Source organism: Adiantum capillus-veneris, chromosome 12 (genome assembly GCF_014529385.1).
Source record: "Adiantum capillus-veneris isolate H3 chromosome 12, ASM1452938v2, whole genome shotgun sequence".
Lineage (NCBI taxonomy): Eukaryota > Viridiplantae > Streptophyta > Polypodiopsida > Polypodiales > Pteridaceae > Adiantum > Adiantum capillus-veneris.
Genome location: NC_140942.1, coordinates 29,215,578 through 29,229,584, shown reverse-complemented (window position 1 = coordinate 29,229,584; position 14,007 = coordinate 29,215,578).

The window sequence follows — 14,007 nt, the reverse complement described above, 5'->3', positions numbered from 1 at the left end:
TCATTTTTTCTTCTCTTTACCGTGGTTTGCTCATTCAACCATGGAGACATTGGCTCCCAATAAATCCTCCCAACTTGAAACTACTATTGATAATGTACAAGTCCAGAAGTTTGATCTTATTGGCCTTGTGGTAAAGATTATGAGTCCTACAAGTAGCATTGTTAAAAGAAGAAGAAAAAATGATGTTGGATGGCCTTCTTGTCGGTAGTTTCTTGTTGCTTGGCAATCAAGGGGTGGACTGTGGCAAGGTACGCTCCTTGATGGAAACCCCAAGTCAGTGTAGATTCACCTTTGCCTTTGGTGGGCAAACAGTCTCAAGGTTGCACCTTTTATTAGTTGATGTATCTATTTGTTGTTATTGATGACGGACGTCGCGGCTTGAAAAAAGCATGGCTCTCTATGTAACTTTTTCTAGTTCCATAATATTTATATATACACTCACCATTGTGAGTTTGATAGAAAAAAAATTGCTTCTTTTGAGAGAAGCATAAGGAAGCTAACCCCTCGTAGAACCCCTCAGAGGTGAGCCTTATGTTGCAATTGGCTATCATTGCCCATTACTCCATTGAGTAGGGCCCAAGGGATTAGATGTTGATTGATCAACACGACCAATGTTGATGATGTGAACATGATCCTCCAACCCCTGTTGTAAAGGTTATTTTGACTAGTATTATGGACATGGGATAATCCTCTAGCTTACCAAGACAAATAAGGAAGAATAGTCTTATGGAGGATGCTTGATGTTGACTTGAGTAGTTTTTTAGTTTTATTTTTTTCCATACTCACAAGTGTGAGTGGGTGAGTTATATAAACCTAGAAAGGAATGTACAATCATCCTCAAGCACGATAGGTGCCTTTAGGGACCGAATGCATGACATGGGGCTACAAAGTCTCTACGTAATGAGAGTTACTTAGATAGCTACATTTTGATGGCTAGTAGAAGCCTGACTCAAGAGGGCTTTGGTTGCATGACTCTAGTCTTCATATTTCTTATGATTTTTGACAAAGATGATCACTTCCCTACTTTCTTAAATAATCTCTTTGAAGTTGGTTGTCAAGTGGTCTTTCTCAAAAGACACATTGGTTCCTTGCCTTCCATGTTTGTTTAAAGTAGTAGAACTAGACAATTTGTGTGTAGATTAGGATGGCTTGGCTCTTCCACCTCTTGCCTCTTAAAAGTAGGTTGTTCTTGAAGAAAAGGATATTTGAGGTCTTTTGAATCCATTTACATAATTTTTCCACTAAGCCTCTCGTAGTTGGACAGTTATGGAACAAGTGGAGTGGATCCTCACTAGTTGATTTTCACCCTAAGCTTCTATTCGAGCTTGTCGCTCAATTAATATCTTGACTACAATTGGGAGAGCTCTCCTAAGCACCTTTCACAAGAAGAACTTTATAACTAGGGGCTACTAAGGCTCCCATACATTCCTTGCTATTGATGCCCATCTAGATTTTGTTCCGCCACTACTTATTGAGTTGGGAGAACCAGTTTGTTTTGAGCATAATCTTGATGTAGATTTCCTTGGTTTGCAGCCTAGTGAAGGTTGCCTCTTTGTACTCGAGCGTCTTTGTAGCTTTGGTGCATTTACGTACTATCTCTCCCCTGTTGCCACCAAGTTTTAACTTGACCAATTGAGGTGTCAGTAGTTTGTGATGAACCCCAACCTCTTTCCACAAGCCCCCCTGGGAGTTGAGCTTCACTTTTTTTTTTTCATTTCCCAAGTCATGATGGCCCATTCCTAGTATTCTTTGGCAATGGCAACCATATGTTTAGCACAATGGGCTTCTGCATGCACTATAGGTTCAAGGATCCCAACACCACCTAACTCCTTAGGTTTGGAAATCCATTTCTATTTAGCCCACTACCTAGGTATTGCATCTTTGGTATTATTTTTCCATAGATTTTTTTCCACAGGTTTTAGGAATTCCTTCGCATTGCACTTTTCTATCTTGAGTAAGGGCCCAATGAAGGACATATACGGGATCATAAATGAGTTCATCACCTTCACTCTATTGTAGAATGGGAGGAGCACATATTCCCACCTTCGCATCTTGCTCCAAAATTTTTTTATAAACCATTGGAACCTTTTCTTATGAGATGGGCCCACCCTAAGTGGGGCTCCAAGATGGTTGAAGAATTTTCCTTCTGCAACAATCTCACAAGACCATTTAGTAGGGTCAAACGAGTCATTTGAAGATAAAGAAATCAGCATTGATTTCTCCATGCTACACTTCAATCTGCAAGTTGTAGAAAAGTACTGAACAATCTCTAGAGCCTTCCTCATCACCTCAGGGGGGGCTTTCATGAAGCGAATAAGTTAGCCAAGAGTTTTTATCACATGAAGCTAATAAATTAGCCAAGATTTTTTTATCACATGAAAGAGTTAGCCCTTGAATTTTCCCTCTTGTAGCACTTGTCTCTAGCATGGTGACCAAGGGATGAGAATCAATTGCAAACATGGATCTTTTAACTTCAAAGGCTCCCACAATTCTATTGTTAAACAGAAGCCCTAAGTGACTACCTGTTGCCACTGGGTGTGTATTATATGACAAAGCCTAGGGCCAAAGCCCTTTCATGACTTGAAACTGGCTAAGGATTTTGATGTATTAAGAGGTGAGACGAAGGAGTGACATATGCATTTGAACTTTGGGAAATGGAAAAGTTGTAAATTTATCGAGGCATTTTTCTTTCCCTATATGTTCATGATATATGTAGAGTATTTGGGTTGAGAGGGAAATTTGCACGATGTGGAGATGGGTGGAAGGGGGTTTCAAGGAACACTAAATGGGTGCCCTCCATCCAATTCCATTATTATTGAAGTAAAATATCTAAGTTTACTATGCTAATTTGAATTGACCTGAAAACCCCCTTTACACCAAGACTTTGGCTCAATAAAAAGTAGCTACATCTCACCATTAGTTACCGCAATATGTGACACATGCTCAAAATCCATATATGAAGCAATTCAGTCTCCTTTAATTTTCATGTTGTCAATGTAAGGTTATTCTTTTCTTCTTCTTCTCAATCAAGTTGCTTCCCTAACAGACTCAAGTAAATTTAAGTAAGAAATCATGCATTTGGCCTAAATAGTTGACCTAACCTAGGCACTTTCCGCACGACACATTGTCCACCCTCTTTAATGGTGTGAAGGAGTGCCTATTCATTTTGTGGAAGTTTTTTATGTGGGCATAGGAACTGGAAGAAAGATAGCTATCCAAATGTGTGATAGAAAGGCTTAATAGAAATCTGCAATCCAATGTGAGCTTACTAGCAAGGAGGAGAGATGAGAGACCCTGAGTTGGGAGGTAAGATTCAAACATGGGGATGATCCCTAATTAGAATGGGCAAGGTAGGTTAAGAGGGAAGCTCTTGTTCTAGTTAGGCATCATGAACCTCTAGGTAATATCAAACCTCGATCTTCTTGGGAATTGGGAACGGCGTAGGACACCCCTAGTTTACTCTAAGTTTACCCCTAGTTCAACATTTAAAGAACTCCTTTGAAAGGCTTGAGATAAGGTCAAGTGGAGACATCCTAGACGTGTTCTAGATGGTTCCACTTGGTCTATTTTCTTCAATGAGGTTATCCAATAAAGCAAGGATAACACTAGATAACACTATGAAACGTACCGCAATGCTAAGTTGCATCCCCAAAGCTGCCCATGTCTACACCCAAATTTCCTATTGCTACTACTTTAGGCAACTGTGGAAGACCAAGACCATCGCAGCTTGGAAAAAGACCTCTTGATAGCTAGCTACAAAGAGATTATGCAAGAAAACATGGAAGCATTCTTCTCACATATGACCTCTAAACTCTGGATCCAAGCTATCTAAAATAGCTTGGGTTTTCTTCCCTCTAACCTTCCGATGTAATTTTCTTGGGAAATCTCATGTTTTTCATAAATAGTTATCGGGGTAAAGGCAGTGTGCCTCTTATGTCATTGACTAGACAGCGGGCTAGAGGCATCCTACGCCTATCACTTGTACACTCTCTCACACGCACACATTGTGGTGAGCTGCTCCACTCTCTCTCTCTCTCTCTCTCTCTCTCTCTCTCTCTCTCTCTCTCTCTCTCTCCCCCCCCACACACACACACGCACCACATTCACACACAATTGGTATCAGCAGTGCATGGCAATCATAAAGAGCATAATAGTGTCTAGAGCTTCAAAACAATAACTTGCTTGCTCGCAAAGATGGAGAGATCAAGAAATCTTGAAAGCTTTGTGAGAGGCAATGGGAGCTTGTGAGAACATATGAAAGTGATGTATGCTCTTGTGGAAGCTCAAAAGAGTGTGTGGAAGATAGTGTGTAGGTGAAGGTGGTTCCCTAAAACTGTGTGCGCAACAACATTGTTTTACAACAAAAAATTGACTGAGCAAAAGGTTGATTTTCAGCTTGGCCCTTCTCAAAAATGTCATGGTCTACAACTTTCTAAATGAAACGTTTTCCAAATTCCTCATTGATTTTGTTGTACGTTTGGCAAATTGCTTGTAGGTTGAGGGTAGACAACAACATATTTTTATAGATATGTTTTGACCTGAAAAAACAACTTGTTTCATGCCAATTCTTGGTTGTTTTTTTGAGATCCACAACTTTGCAAAAGGAAAATACTACAAATTTTGAATGGTTTAATAGATATCGACTGATCGACTGCACGATGTTCGGGAAGTTGTAGGTTAATATGCAGACCATGTATGCATACGATGGTGATTTATAGTTCTTTTGGAGTTGATTTTCTACCTCCAGAGAGCTTCGTTGTTCTCTTCTGCATACGTCCTGAAAATTTGGTTGATGTATGCACTCTCGTGGACTCTCAAGGTTTGGGAGAGGATTTGTCAACCTGCCGCACTTGAAGTCTTGCCCATTTTGAATGCAACCGCCATCACATTTGCAAGGCCTGAACCTCTTGCAGAACCCACTGCTCAGCACCTAACCGTGGTCCCGGCTAGTTACAGCCCGCGTCATAATCTCTACCCAGAATCCTTGCTAGCTGTGGGATTCACACACACACACACACACACACACACACACACACACACACACACACACACACACACACACACACACACACACACACACACACACACAAGTCTTTTGGCTTCAGCGTCGCAACACACCGACGTGGTAGCTGGATCCGCCAATTGGGTTTCTTTTCCTTCAAGTTGAAGACACACACATGCTTCTTCCCAGGCTTTGCGCTGCCATAAACACAACAGAACACACACACACACACACAACCCCGTGTTCCCGAGTCCCTGCTTTTCTTGCAAACTCAAAACATTGCATTGCGCCTTGCTGCTGCCTTTTACGTTGCAGTTTCAACCTAAACACACACACACACACACACACAAAAATGAAATTCTACAAGCCTCACATAGGCCACACTCACTCTCTGTCGCCGACATAGATGCCGCCGATGCCAGGACATCAAAGAAAAATAAAAGTAACAAAACAAAAGCAAAAGTAAAATGGGGTCTGGTTCCCATCATGGGCACTCACAGGTAAACAAAAACCCATGCTCACAAACTCACCCACCACACACAAAACCCACTACTTTCTCTCGTTCTCTAACTGAGCTTATTTGATGGACAAAAGAGAGCATTAAACTTTTGGGGTTGTGGTTGATCATGCATTTTTTTAGTACCTGTGTTGAATGACCATATGCTTAAGAGCACTAGGGATTGAGTTGCTTTTTAAAATTTTGGTGGGTAGACATGAGCTTTTAATTGATCCAAGGAGGAGTCGGCATTGCATCATAGTGCAATATCTAGCTAGGTAGTGCCATTCCAATTGTTTTACTAAAAGTTGTACATTCTAGCTCATAGCTTGGTCTAAAGTGAAAATGTTTTCATTTGAGCTAGTGTTTATCCAACTTTTTTTGAGCTTTAAATTGCAAAATCTGGCTATATAGAGCCATTCAAGTTCATTTCATCAAAAATTGCAGTCATCTCTAGCTCATCGCGCGCCTGCTCTAAAATTGAAAAATTCCATGTGAGCTAGTTGTTAGCCAACCTTTTTGGAGAGCCTTACAAATGTAAATTTGGCTTTCAAGAGCCACTTCATTTCATAAAAGTTGCATTATTTCTAGCTCTTGGCTTGTTTCAAATTCCATATTTCAATTGAGCTAGCACTTAATCAACTTTTAATCATGCATGAGAGGTTGTAAATTTTTTGAAAATGTGCTTATTTAGAAGCATTTTGATCTCTCTCATTATTTGATATGTATGCATGCACTTGCTACTAAAGAGCATCGTGTGCATAACCAAAGGCACTTTTGTCCCTGGGGTTTTTTTCCTTGGCAAATTTGGGTATTTGAGACCCTAAAAGCAGGCCCCCTCCTTGCTTGGGTCAACCCCCACTTCTAGCTCAAGGTGAAAGCTCATTGGCATTTCCAAGCCTAGCCAATCACAAGCTTGCTCACTACTTAACAATAGAGGTAGTCCTTGGACAAGTGTCCTTATTTCCTCCTAGAGAGAGACGGATTGATAAAGGCTCAAAACAATTAATTTAATTAGCTAGATCCTCATTGGACCTCTCTAAGGATCAACCAATAGGCTTTGGACACTCCTTGAAAGCAACCTAGCTAGGGCCTTGATTTGGGAGGCCAAATGCAAAAAGGGTGGTGGGAGAAATTATAATAGGACTTGCTCTGACTGTCAACGACAAGTGCATGGATTCAACCACTTCTCTAAGCTTAATTGGCTCCAACAGATGACAAACAACTTTCCACTGAAAACCTAGTGTGATTCAAGATGGTTTCTTTCTTGCACACTTCTCTGTCAACCTTTCACCATCCCTTCCAATTACGAAGTAATCACACACACCTAGACTATGACAACACACACACACACACACACAAAAGAATAGATTGACAGGCAAAGAATGTAAGAGAGTGTAAGAGGGGTTGTAAGAGATGTAGACATTATCATGGAGTACACGGAGGAACACATCATAGCATAAGAGAGAGGGAAGGAAAAATTTAGGGCATCTACACAAGAAAGGCCAGAAGATTGCAGCCCCAAACTCCACTACACCTCTTGTGGAGTTTGGTATTTGATATTTGATATTATTGGAGGTCCCTCTTTTTCACTTTAGTCCCACTTTAGTTATGAGTGCCAAAAATTGGAGGCCCCTCTTTTACACTTTAGTCCCACTTTAGTTATGAGTGGAACACATTACTTATTGCATGACCCTCTTATGGTGAGTTCTCATTGTCCTATTTACAAAGCAACCATAGTGTCTTATTGATAAAAGATCTAAAATACTATGCTAAAATAAAATGACTGTAAGGATTATTATTTTCCGATGCCTCCTCGTCAACTCCCAAAATTCCAATTTACAAATCATCATGCACTCACTATTAGTAAAATCAAATAGACAACACATAATTAACCATTAATCTAGGCATCCCAATTGCAGTTAACCACATGCAACAGGAGGGTGCCTAGTCTCGTAACATCCCTCCCACCAGGGATAACAGCTATCCTCAGTTTCTCACTAAAGAATCAATTGGACCATGAGGGATGGAAAGTGTGGAGAAGGTCTGGGAAGTTGCAAAAAAAAAAAAGTCATCCATTTGGCATTCTCTCTAGTGTGTGTGGTGGTGGTCTCATGATCAATTATTTGTGCAGGGATGAGTTGTTATTCTTGGTCCACAAGTGAAGGTGGATCCTCATAAATGTGATGTGTAGGTAGGGGTCCTGGTCTTAAAAGACTAATGTAGAAAGATATGTGAATGTGCCAATGCAAAGGTAAGTCTAAACAAAATGAAACATCATTGATCACAACAAAAAATTCGAATGGGCCATAAAAACGAGGAGCATGTTTAACAAAAACATTAGTATCAACACTTTGATCCTTCGTTTTTCAATGCAAAGCATAATCATCTTCTTTGGATTGGGGTGCCTTGTGGTGCGTGATAGCATGCTTAGTGTAAAGTTCTTGTGAGTGTTTAATGGCAGAATGCACACTTGCATAAATATCATGAAAATTAGCAGTAAAATCATCAGCGACAGATACAACATTATAAATACGTGAAGTAGGAGTAGGCAAAGAATGACCATACAAAATTTCAAATGGAGATTTACTTATCGCAGTGTGAGTGGTGCTGTTATATGAAAATTGTAGAATATGCAAGTAATCATCCCATTTGTTGGGTTGAGAAGAAGCATAAGCTTTTAATAAATCAATGATGGTGCCATTAGTGACTTCAATTTGGCCATTAGATTCAGGATGGAATGCAAAAGTAAAGTCATGTGTTGCTTTAAGATTTTCAAAAACAATAGTTCTAAAAATACTACAAAATTTGGAATCTTGATAAGATATTATGAGTTTAGGCAAACCATGATGTGGAAAGAAAGCTTTAAGAAATAGAAGTACAACTTGATGTGCAGTGAGTGTTTTCTTACAACAAATGAAGTATGCTTGTTTAGAAAAATGGTCAATTACAATCCAAATCATATCATGCTTGTGAACAGTGAGTGGAAATCCAGTGACAAAATCCATTGAAATATGTTCCCAAGGGTTTTTAGGAATAGGGAGAGAGTGTAAAAGTCTCAATTTCTTACCTGTTGCTTCTTTGACCTTTTGACAAATCAAATAAGTTGAAACATACTGTTTAACATCACTTTTCATTGTAGGCCAATAGAAATCACGACAAAAGTTTTAAAAAGGAGCAGAAAATCCTCTATGTCTAGCATAGGGTGGTTTGTGCAACTCTTCAATGATCAATATACAAAAAGGTTTAGTTACACACAACTTTTGTTTGAAATAAAGAAAGTTTTCTTGAATAGTGTATTCAAAAATTGTGTGCACAAAATTCTCAATCATATGCAACCATGTGGTTTTGAAATCATCATCTTGTGCATAAGTGTCAGGCATTGAATCAAACGAAGTATCGGTAATGGTTGATAGATTATTAACACTAGAATGGTAACCTAACAGGACATAAAAGTGTCCTTTCAGGGTTTTGGAAAAAATTTCCAAAACCATAGTAGATCCACTCATTTTGAAAAATCCTTTCATGAGCTTATAGCTCAATAACTACTACATATGGAAAAAATGAGAAACTTGTAATTTTTCTCATCCCTTGGTCACTACAAGCCTCCAAAGTTGATGGACCAATGCATTTTGCCCAAAACAGCAATTTCTGATGGCTGATTGCATATGAATAAGAGTGGAGATTTTTGTAGGACATGAGATAAAATGCCCCGTTAACTTCAATGGGTTGGTGACCAAAACATATGGTTTCTTTTAGGGTGGATGCATGAATAGGTGGCCCGGTTTTAACTGGTTGAAAGTTTCTTTTGGAGGCTTAAAATTTAGGGGGTATGAAACTGGTGTTATGGGCAAGAATTGTTTGAATTAAATATTCGTGTGGAGGATACAAAATCTTAAAAATCATGTGGAGGATTCAAAAACACGTGTGGAGCCCACGTCAGAACGAATGTTCATTCGAATGTTTTCATGACTGTGACTTCTCTGTATCTTTGTGCCTTTCTCCTTCTGCGCCTTTCTCAGCTCGCTCTACAGCCCCCTATGCACGCTTCTTATCCTTCGCTATGGATAGCAACCTAAGAAAGAGCCCAAGGAATGCAGCCCGACAGGTCTCCCCCACAAAGACCCGACATTCTCCCACGAAGGTATGTCACCTCTCTCTGTCTCTCTCTGTGTTGTGTACAGCGGACCTGTGTGTAGTAGAGTACTGAGGTGTGGATACATTGAGTAATGAGTATGGATTTATTCCTTTCAGAGACAGAAGTTACAACCTCCTCCCAAAATCAGCCGCTTTGTTCACCCCAAGGATGTGGAGGTGCCATTAAAGGCATTCTGCACGACAAAGGAGGATTTTCACAGGGAATATGGGTTAAGTCTTGAGGGGAAAGATGTTAGGAAGTTGACAGATGCAAATGTGCCCATATCCGACTGGATGAAAGTTTTCACGTGTCTTCCAGTGAAGGAGAAAAAAGTACCGATAAAAACAGCAAGGCCGGATCACTACAAGGCACTCTACTAGCTCTACAAGCAGGTGTACCAATCCAAACCACCAAACTATCTGCTGGAAGTCAGGTTTGCACGCGGATATGTTTATTTCGTATGCACAAATCCGGTAAGGTGGGTTGAGTTTGCATCTGAGGTGGTGAAGAATGTGACCAATGAAGGTCACTTAGATAGGAAAAGAGAACAATGGAAGTTAGAGACTTCCCAAGTATCCACAGGTACCCCAAGTGGTTCTGCCATCTTCTTAGTAAATACCCCATCCAGAAGTACACCAGTTGGAAGTGGACTTTTTGCGACCACTCAGTCTGCCTTTAGTGTTGAAGTATCCACTTCCTTGCAAGAACTTCTTGTTGAGGTTAGAAAATCTCATGACAATGTATCAGCCGAGTGTCAGAAGGCTAAGGATTCAGTGGTCAAATCTATTGCTGATGTGCACCGTTGCGAGGGTGCCCTTGACACCATCCGAAAGCACTTCCCTGATGATGCCAATGTACCAACAGGCTTGCTTGATAGCCTCCAAGAAAAATTTGACCAAGCAAAAGCCACCCTACAGCAGGCACAGGTATGTTTTTAACTCCATCTGATTGTAGTATAATACATGCAAAGTACCATACGGTATGATTTTTCATACCGGTAGGATTATATCATATTCGGTAAGGGTAGATGACAATACCGGTAGGATGTTATCATACCGGTCGGATTATACCCTACCGGTATGATTACATCCTACCGGTATATCCTACCGGTAGGATGTTATCTTACTGTTAGGATTTAGGAGATAATCCTACCAGTATGATAACATCCTACTGGTATGGTTACATCCGACCGGTATGGTTAGATCCAATCGGTATGATAAAATCCAACCGGTTTGATGTTATGCTTCCGGTATACTGTTATCCTACCGGTATGATGTTACCGGATGTTCTCCTACCGGTATGATGTTACCGGATGTTATCCTACCGGTATGATGTTATACTATCCAGTATAATAACATTATACCAGTGGGATAACATCATACCAGCAGGATGTAATCATACCGGTATGATAACATCATTATACCGATTTTCAAGCATTCATACCGATTTTATACCTGTTTGACATTGTCTGATAACAGAGTTCTCTTGCCTACAGGAAGAATTATCCAAATGCTTGGACCGTGAGGAAACCTTTGGTCTCTATGTCACGTTTGTGACAGGCATGATTAGTCAACCAATGCTACCTGAAACCATAGTCTTGCCGGCACGAGTAACAGCTCCTGGACATAGTGTTGTTCTCATTGATGTGTGCAATGCTTGTGGTGTAAGAATTCATGATCAAAATCGCTCAAGCCAAGTTGTTCTATTGCCTTGTTCACATGCATACCATGCATTCTGCTATGCTCACTTGGCTGAGAAAGGAAAGTGCATGCTTAAGGATTGCCTCGGAGTTATTTCTGCAGAAGACCAATCCCTTCTAAAGAAGAAGCCAGTTGAACCATGCCCAAAAACAGGTGAGAAAATTGTTTCAATGGGTAATTAGGTGGTTGATTTTTGTCTTCTCTGATGTTTTTTCAGAGTCAAGCTGCTTCAGAACTACTACCGGTAAAGACATAGGGAACGATGCAGTGACGCCTGCATACAAGACACCTGTGGAGGTATTGCTTGATGAAAATGTCCCTGACAATGCTGAGAAACCTGTTTCGGAAACAACAAAAGAAGAACAAAACTTTGAGGTAAAGGAGAAGAGTACGACTGGTGCTGAAGAAAAAACCCAGAATGAGGAAGACGATGTGTTGCTAGACAGCGTGCGGGTGACAAGATCAAAGACCCCGAGAAAACGAGGCCAACGTGGCAAGAGTAAGTTTTTTCCTTGATTATGGCTCTAATAAGTGATCTCTTGCTGCACAGCTTTCTAAAGCTGATGGTCGTGTAGATGTCAGGCTAGAGGGAAGTCCCGAGGAGACCCTTGCTCAGCATATAAGAAAGGCAAAAAGAAAAAAAATCGAGAAGACTAGAGATGAGAAGCCTGAAATGGATCAAAAAAGCAAGGAAGAGGAAGAGACCCAGGGGCAGCCAGAAGAGGAGATGGACATAGAAGACACTAAGGAGATGCTAAATACCGGCACAAGTTCTGACCCTAAACCCAGAGCCTGCAAAAGATTATAGTTTGCCCCCCCATGTTTCTTTTTATGTAACCACTTCTGAAATTAATATAACTTTCTTTCCCATTCGACGTCTCTTTCATCTTGTGCCTAATTTTTGAACATTGTGTGTTTTTATTGTATGATATAGATATGTCCTAATTGCATATTTAAATTTGAGTCTTGTGTAATTTTGCATCTGCAGATATGTTTTCAGTTGAAGAATGGCGACTTGCAGATAGGTTCAGGGCTGACAACCAAAATGGCAGGGCTGACATTCGTGCAATATGGAATTGCGTGTTGTCTCCCGCAGTGCTCATGTTTCCTCTATGGTATAGACTAATTAAAAGAATCCCACTGATATGGCCAAGGCCACCACTCCGTTGAGCGTCCAGTGTAGGGTTCTCATTTTGGACCTTAATGGATTACTGCTCAAGAAATTTGATGGAAAATATGGTGAAGAATTGCCCCACTGGCCAGAAATGCAGTATGTTGTTGAAGGGGATACACAGTTTTGGGTAAGGCCCGATGCAGAAGTGTTTCTGAATTTTTGTTTCAGATGGTTCGAAGTGTGGATATGGAGTTGCTGCGAGTTTGAGAAGCTCAAATGCACGCTAGCGACAGTGTTCCGTGACCACCACAAAAGATTCAATAGAGTGGTAAGTCAGGCGCAGTGCACAAGGGCCCCTTTTAAATTGGGCGTGACAGATAAACCGGTGTTCCACAAGAATCTCGAAAATTTTCCTGACCTACCACCTGACACACTTATCTTTGATGATTCTAGATATAAGCTAATGTTTAATCCATTGGGGTCATTTCTTGTTTTTCCCAAGCTAAAAAGCAGTCTAAAGAAGTGCGCGCCTGTTTTCTGTCAACCACTATCATAAACTGGCTGGCACACTGGTTGTACTCTAAGGACAGAATTGAGTATACAAAGAGGACTGTAATTTGTGCAGACGGACAACTTGACGACACCTATGTGCGTCGTTTTTATTGGAAATGGCAGATTGACTTTTTCAAGAAGAAAGGAACAGATTTTTTATATAAAAAGAAAGCTTCATAAAGTCTGTGAAGTGGGCGACTTTGTCGATGTATTTTTTTGTCGATGGATGTAAATGGAGAATTACTCAGCCAAAAAGCTCAATCAATGTAACAGAATTCATGTATAATACATTTACAAGCAAGTTGCACGGAAATACATTGTACTCTATATTTGAAGTATATTGCAAATAAAAGGAGAGAGTGAGAGAGAGTGTCTGATAACGGTATTATACTGGGCATGACTGGTATGATACTGAGAAGTGAGTGAGTGAGTGAGAGAGAGAGAGAGAGAGAGAGAAAGAGAGAGAGTCGGATACAAAGAAGTGACATGTATGATACCGGTATGATTCTTTCAAGTGACTAGTATGATACAGGTGTGATACTGAGAAGTGAGCGGTATGATATTGAGAAGTGACAAGAGAGAGAGAGAGAGAGCGAGAGAGAGAGAGAGAGAGAGAGAGAGAGAGAGAGAGAGAGAGTATTATACTGAGAAGTGACTGGTATGATACCGGTATGATACTGTGAAGTGACTAATATGATACTAGTATGATACTGAGGAGTGACCGGTATGATACTTAGCAGTGACAGAGAGAGGGAGAGGGACTGGTATGATAGCGGTATGATACTGTGGAGTGACCGGTATGATACTGAGACGTTACACACACACACACACACACACACACACACACACACACAGGGACTGGTATGATACCGGTATGATACTGAGGAGTTACTGGTATGATACCGGTATGATAGCGGTATGATACTGAGAAGTGACTGGTATGATACTGAGAAATGACAAAGAGAGGATACTGAGAAATGACAAAGAGAGAGAGAGAGAGAGAGA